We start from the raw sequence: 8,254 nt of genomic DNA, 5'->3' as shown, positions 1-8,254 counted from the left end.
TAGCCTCGAACCAGTTTTCGCCTAAGCTAAAAAACGACTCCGAGTGGAGAGCAATCCTCCCACTCAGGGGCTTAGCCGCGAACCAGTTTCGCTTAAGTTAAAAAACGACTCCGAGTGTAGAGCAATCTTCCCACTCGGGCGCTTAGCCGCGAGCCAGTTTCACCTAAGTTAAAAAACGACTCCGAGTGGCGAGCAATCCTCCCACTCGGGGGCTTAGTCGCGAACCAGTTTCGCCTAAGTTAAGAAACTACTCCGAGTGGAGAGCAATCCTCCAACTCCGGGGCTTAGCCGTGAATCCGTTTCGCCTAAGTTAAAAATCTACTCCGAGTGGAGAGCATTCCTCCCACTCGGAGGCTTAGCTGCGAATCATTTTCACCTAAGTTAAAAAACTTCATGTAAAGCATTCTGTAAGCAGAAAAGCAATATTCGGATGAAACCGTCAAGTTCGGAACCACAAGCAATCGGATGTCAAGCCCGAAGCAGTTTAACTATTACAGGATCACTCGGCATTCTGAGGCAAATAAATCAAGTGTTTTTGTTCACTCGGCAGGAGGAGGGCTCGCTGGCTCGACGAAAGTGTCCAAGTCGATGCCGTCAGCTATGCGAGTGGTCGCCTCAATGAAAGTCTCCATGAAAGATTCGAATTGGAGTTTCTTCGTGTTTGCCACTTGGAGAGCCTTCAGCTTCTCTTCTTTGGCATCCTTGCAATGGACTCTGACAAGTGAGAGGGCCATGTCGTCTCACAGCGAGCAGCTGTTTTCTTCCACGCTTGCACTCGACTTGGGATGTCATTGAGACGAGTCATCAGAGACTCGAGATCATTCTGAAGTTTGTCCTCTGGCCACAACTCTTGGTCTATCCTTGACAGTGCCACTTTCAGTCGAGCAATATATCCCAAGACGCTGTCGAGTCGAGCTTCGAGCCGCAGTATGTTCATGGCAGCTTCATCCTTGACGAGTGACTTCATGGGGTCTAGGCTTGGTTCAATCCGGTCGGTCTCCTGTTCAAAATTCTGACAGAATTCTGCGCAAGAAGGGAAAGTATGAGTCAGCAACAATATCGTACGAGTCAGCAACAGTATGGTGTAGAAGTTTTATGGATTCACTTGGACGAGAAAGGTTACGTTCGAGCATGATATACATTTTCTTCGCAAGACCCCCCAAGTAAGCCTCCAGCTCGTCCCTCTTCCGAGTGAGCTGGTCCACCTTACCCGTCAAGATGACCTTCTCCTCCTTCAGCTGAGCGGCCTCCTTCTTCACCTCCTCAACAATAGCTTTCAGAGCCTCATTCTCCTTTTCAAGTTTGCCGACTGAAGCGAGCTTCTTCTCAGCTGCCTCAGTTTTCTCTCGCGCCACCTTTTGCGCTCCCGCAAGTTCGGTGTCCTTCCTCTCCAGCGCCTGCTTCATGGTGTCTAAAGAAATAACATTCTTCAGTTGTGCTTGGAGTTGAAGATTTTCACTACACACATCTGCTCGAGTGGAATCACTCGGTTCAAAGGATGGAAAAGAAGAAATTGCAAAGCTTACAGTCAACAGAATATTACCTCCCATGGTCTTCACTTTAGCCTGTGCATCCTTCAGGTTCTTCTTGGCATGCTCTAGTTCGAGCTGGAGTTGGATCTTGTCCTTCTCCAGGGCAGCATATTGAGTTCCAAGCTCACAAGATTTCTGAAATCAAGAAAAAGAGAATTTAGTCGACAAAAGCAAAGACCCTCCACTTCCGAGTGGAGAGGATCAAGTCCAGATTGTTCTTATGAAAAAGAGGTGTTCTCAGACCCCCGCCAACTGCCGCAGTTGACAGCGGTCTCGGGGACTACACCCAGTGGGTGCACTCAGTGTGCCCCCACTGGACCAATTGACCACTCGGTACGGCCCGACCGAACCAACTGGAAAAGTAAAAAAAAACTCTCCTTGTTCTCAGACCCCCGCCAACTGCCCGCAGTCAACAGAGGTCTCGGGGACTACATCCAGTGGGTGCACTCAGCGTGCCCCCACTGGTTCAGTTACCCACTCGGCATGGCCTGACCGCATCGAGTGAAGAGCGGCAAACAAACATATTCTAAGACCCCCGCCGAATCAACCATTCGACGCGGGTCTCGGGGACTACACCCAGTGGGTGCACTCGGCGTGCCCCCACTGGACCAATAACCCCACTCAACACGGCCTGACCGACACGAGTGGAAGAAAAACTTCACAGCAATTGAAAACACCCAGTGGGTGTACAAATTCGAGGCACAGACCCATGATAGATGCACATTAAAGGTTCCCAAACGCTCATCTACGGACATCTTGCAAGTAATAAAGCAGCAGTTGCAGATAGCATATCCTATCAGAGCAAGGTTCAAGACGAAGACAAACCAATTGGAAATCAACTTACAATCGTACTTACTTGGACATTGGCCTGCAGAGCAGAACTAGCGTCGTATGCGGCCTTGCTTGACTCTGAGTGCGCTTCTGGGTCTTCACACTCGACACCGCGACCTTGCCATGATCAGCCGCAGGGTCTTGTGACTGCTTGGATCGACGCTCGGAGTGTGGTGGTGACTCGATCTCATCATCATAGTCAGAGTCATCACCGTCATCATCACTGCTATCGTCTGCATACTCAATGTCGTCACTGCCCTCGCTCTCTGCTCCTCTGTGGTGTGGCTCTCCGTTCGGCACGGGTGAGTACATATTTGTGAATGCCTGCAAGACACGGATTACACAGTTCAATCGGATTCTAGTACAGTTACATATCGAAAGGCAAAAGGAAAAACACTCGACAAGTCAGGCCAGACCTCTCCGAGAGGATGTTGAGCGTCGAATGGCAAGATCCGTTTTGCTCCGCGTGGGTTGTCCTTGTTCCCAGTGATGCTCCGAAGCGACTGCGCCACCGTCTCCTCTCCGACCTCCTCCAGGTGGGTCCGAGCGGTGTCTGCTGGGCTTGAGTACATCCACATGGGGTGGTCACGAGCTTGCAAGGGCTGGATGCGTCGACTGAGAAACACCAGCAAATCCATGCTAGTCACTCTGCCCTGGATCAGCGCCACGACCGCTTCGACTAGGATGGCCACCTCACCCTTCTCATGTTCTTCTATAGTCAATGAGCAAGGGGCGTGGAGCCTCTCCAGAGAGAAAGGGGGAAGACCAGTCGACTGACCAGGAGTTGGGACATCCTTACAATAGAACAAGGTCGACTGCCACCTCTAACAGATTCAGGAAAGGTCATAGGAGGAAAAGAGCTCCTACCTCTCATCTGGATTCCTAACCCCCCACACATTTGGATCACGTGTGTCCTCTCGTTACTCGGATTAGCTTTCTTCACTGACTGAGATCGGCAAGTGAAAATATGCTTGAACAATCCCTAGTGTGGCTGACACCCCAAGAAATTCTCACACATCGAAATGAATGCAGCAAGATAAGAGATGGTGTTGGGAGGAAAATGGTGGATCTGAGCGCTAAAGAAGTTCAAGGAACCTCGGAAGAATGGGTGAGGAGGTAGAGAGAAACCTTGATCGACGTGTGTCGTGAGGAGAACGCGTTCGCCCTCGCGCGGCGCGGGCTCGATCTCCCCCTTTGGCAACCTCCAAGACACCTTCGCAATCAGGCTGTCGGTGGCGAGATTCACCAGATCCTCCTCCGTGACGGTGGAGGGGATCCAATCCCCCTGGATCCAACCAGGCGGAAGAGCGGACCGAGAGGTCGACCCCTTCACCGCCTTCTTGCCCTTAGCCGTTGTCTTCTTTGCGCGCTCCAAAGCCGCAATCTTGTCCTTCGCCATTGATGCGGAGCTTGAGAGGAGTTGGTTGAAGGGTGTGGCGCTGGGGGGAGACGAGATAGAGAAGCAGAGAGGAAAGAGGCGAATGGAGAGCACAGTACCACGCATCGGCATCAGCGCCTTTTATGGCCACACATCCGAGTGACTGCCTCGTGGGCCCGTGCAATCCTAGCGCATCCCGCAACCGGCGCCGGGCCGATACATGGCGAAAAAGGCGGCGTGAGGATCGAGGAGTCCCTATCCACCTGCCTCGCTTAACGCGCCGCGCCCTGTCCCGCGCGCTTCTCTAAATTTCGAATCCCGTGAAATCCGGACAACGCAAAGCAGTCGATTACCCCAGAGATATCCAAATCCAATCTACTCAAAGACATACAACATAATTCACTCGGAAATTCCAGGAGCCAGAATCGATCAAGGCGATTGACGAAGGGTTAACATGCCAGCATGCTGTCAGGCCCTTGAGGAAATGTCTTTAAGACATTGAATCGGGTCAGAATCAACTTCAACCCTTCTCCACTCGGTCCTCAATCCATTACCGAAAAAGGCTTTCGTCCCGCTTTATAAATAAAGCAACGTCCTCAATCCATTCGGGGGCTAATGATGATGACATGTACCTAGGGTAGCGTCTTAGGCCTAACCTAGACGCCCTGCCCAAGGACACTACACAAGAGTCCAAGGCCTATAAGGTTCATCAGAAGATACCGACTGAAATCTTCATGAAGTACAATCCACTCAAAAAAAGATTCCACTCGGATATCCCAATTCCACTCGACCATACAAGAATCCACTCGGAGTACAGAATACCTAGAGTCACCCCAGGATGGCAATGGTTAGACATTCACTCCGTCATCATAAAGACCATTTAATGCGGGCGTTACTAGTAACGTTCGGGACTTAACTCTCATTGAACCCCTGTGTAACTGAGGGCTGCGAGGGGCCGGCGCATTCTATATAAGCCACCCTTCCCCTCTGGCACAAGGGTTCGCACCCCCTGTAACTATTCCACACTCCAATCGACAAGCCTCCGAGGCACCGAGGCATAGGGTTGTTACCTTCTCCGTGAGGGGCCTGAACTCGTAAATCTGTGTGTACAACCTCGCCGTAGCTAGGACACTGCCCTTCCTAGGTACCCCCTACTTCTACTGTCAGACTCGTTCCCATGACAAGTACCACTCAAAACATACTTACTTACGAAGCCTTTTATCCCAAACAAGTTGGGGTAGGCTAGATATGAAACCCTTTCACGAGGACTTCTCAGGAGGTCACCCATCCTAGTACTACTCTCGTCCAAATGGATTTCATACCCAAAAGACTGGCTAGTTTTTACGTTGGCTCGCCAAGCCTATCACAACACTTAGATATGAAACCCTTTCATGAGGACTTCCCAGGAGGTCACCCATCCTAGTACTACTCTCGCTCAAATGGGTTTCATACCTATGGGACTGGCTAGTTTTTACGTTGGCTCGCCAAGCCTATCACAACCCTCCTCCTTTATCCGGGCTTGGGACCGGCTATGCCAAGAAGACATAGGCGGAGTCACCACTCAAAACATACATTCGGTACAATTAATTGTGCGCATCAGTTGTAATACAAATATAATTTATTCATCCCATTTTAATCATTAAAATTTGAACAAGTAATTCATGAAATCTCTGCGCATGTACTGGCTAAGGGAAGTGTAAAATATGCATCTATTTTATCCAAAATATATTTGTGCACTTCAAATAATGTAAAAGAACTCATGGTTGTGGGACATATATGCACTATACAAAATTAATAATAACATTATGCACATATATTTAACAAAATAAGTTGGTCTTAACTGTTTTTTTGGTACAGTGCACATATGATCATTTTGTAAAAAAGAAAATATGCAAGTGCACATGTTCCAACTTGTCCGATATTAATGATTTTCTTGCGCACAAAAAGAAAGCGATGCGCCAAGATAATAATGCCTGCATGTAATGTGTATAAAATGTGTTAACTGTTAGTAGTTTAGATGAGTTTGTACAAATGGTGAATGTGAATTGGAATAGCACAAAAGGCATATATAAAGGATTTGAAGGACTTAACCCTAGACTGTCGAGGATACCACAATCAGTCCACCGAAAGCAGCGACGTATATAATTCTTTTTTATTACTAGTGTAGTGTAGTGTCAAAAAACGTCTTACATTATGGGACGAAGGGAGTAGAGCAAAGCAGCATGACATTAACGATCGTACCCTTCACACCACACTCCACTCCAGCCTGAATTGACGCGTTGCAGTTTGGTCCATCCATGGGTCAGCATTGAATCTTCAGACAACCAAATGCATTGGTGCACACCAATCACTGTTTTGTGCCTCGTTGCTTTGGAGAGAAGGATGGTTGTGTCAGATTGACAAGGCCATCGCACTAGTGGATTCCAAAACTCTCCGGGGCTCTTAGAAAAGAAATGTAATGTAGACTGGTCGTTGCCAGTACTTACACCACAGCTCTCCTTTAACCTTTCGTCTGCGGCTTGGATCCGTGTCATGCGAAGGACTGTATACTCTTACCGTAAAGGTACGTTGGAACTATTCATTCACCAAAATAAAGGCAATACATCATTCTGGCAGTGCTATGGCTGCAAGAATCATGTAAAGCAGTGGGGTGGCTAAAAAGGAATCCAGTAGGAAGTATACTGGAAGAATATCATGCATGAGCTACGTCTCAGGATCCTCAATCATTGGAAGATGGATCCTTGTAATATTTTCTCAGTGTGCAGCAGCAGTACTTCGGGTCTGATTGGCACCACCAAAGTAGGCTGCTGCTCTTGTCTAGGACACAGAAGACCAGCCTGTACCCACTGAGGAGGCTAGTTGTTCGACTTGCAATTTTATGATAACATCAGGTGTTTGGTTTGCCAGGTGGAAATCCAAGTTTTGTGAGAACTGCTTGCATTATTTTCTTCAAATTGGAGGATAAACCCCCTGTCCTCTTCATCATGGTGATGCACACAGCCATATATTGTTACAAAGAGTTTCAATGTCTTACAATGAAAGTTCAGGAAGCATCAATGAAAAGTATGCACGGTCAGCCTCGATAAGGTTCGGCAACAACTCATGAAGAACTAATCCAATTAATGGTCGCCTTGTGAGAACTACATGGTTTATGCCTAGCATATATAAAAAGTGTGCACGGTCTGCTTATCAGCAAGAGGTGAATAGTGAACCTGTTCTTATTGCTACTTGCTAAATTGCTGCATAGATTTCATCACACCATTGCTGCCCCCATAAGAACAGCTGCACATATGGCCCTGTTTGTAAGTTCTCTTACCTTTTTAGCTGTGATCAACTTTTATGGCCAACTAAAGAAAATGCCTTGGTTGCCCTTACTAACTTTGGATGTGGTGTTACCTTCCGCCCTCAGCTCCAGTTACTGAGTTGGGTGCGCTACATAAAGGTATGTAAGAGTAAGATGCAAAGTGAGTTAGCAAAAGGCTAAGGCGGCAAGAAGTTGAGACACCCTGTTTCTTAATGGACTTCTGGACTTGCTTGAAATATTCATCCTCGGATCATTGAATTAGTTTCTTTCCTTCTTGCAAATTCAGTTCATATCAGTAGAACTTGGGATCAATTTAAGCTCAATGCCAATTCTGTGCATCTTTATTTGTTTGACCTTTCTAATTGTTAGGCCCTACCATGGAGAGATGTTGTGGACGGCACTATTCTTGTGTAGGGATCTTCTGAATGCGAAAAGGAAATTGGGTACACCAGTTGATCAGTTTCTATGGAACTCATTTGTCAGATGCAGTGCCGTGTTGATGTTTTCAACAGAAGTGCTGATGGCTGGCAACTGTTGAGGTCTAGTAATCCCCCCAAATGGACAATCATTGGAAATGTTCAACTCCAAAATTTCCGATTTGCCGCGGCCCTACCAGTTAACACCATAATTCAAAGAATCTCCGTAAATCATTCTTCGGTAGATGTTTCCATGGTGCTAGTCTGCTAGACGTTGATGAGGGCGATCTTTTGCAGGTGAATAGTCTTATTATAATAGGTGATCTTTAAAAATAGCACACACAGTTCATAGCACAGTAGTAACTCGAAGTTACATTTGAGCTTGTAGGCACCTGAATTGTTTCTTTTGAACTGCATTCGCTCATTGCTGGGACACTCGATAGGGGAGAATAAATCATGGCACGCGAGGTTACCTGTTGCAGTTGCTTTAGCTAATATATAGACTTCACTTCTTTTTAGAAATCTTACTTTAGCAAACTTAGCTTTTGCAATTTAAGTAGCCACAATGTACTTAATTCCTCATGTCATGAAAAAAAGTGTCAGCTCATCATGATCGACGTGCTCCATGCGGATTACGCGTCATGCACAGTTCAGTGATTAAACTATGCCACTACTAATAGGTTCCGATGTCTCATGCATGCTCTCTTTTATTCTGATCTTGCCACACGTCCGCTGAGTGTTCAGGTTACTTTCTATATTACCTTTCAGTGGCCGTAGTTGATCTCATTCAAAA

This window comes from Triticum dicoccoides, chromosome 3B, assembly GCF_002162155.2.
Source record: "Triticum dicoccoides isolate Atlit2015 ecotype Zavitan chromosome 3B, WEW_v2.0, whole genome shotgun sequence".
In the NCBI taxonomy this organism is placed as follows: Eukaryota; Viridiplantae; Streptophyta; class Magnoliopsida; order Poales; family Poaceae; genus Triticum; species Triticum dicoccoides.
This window is presented reverse-complemented; position numbering follows the sequence as displayed.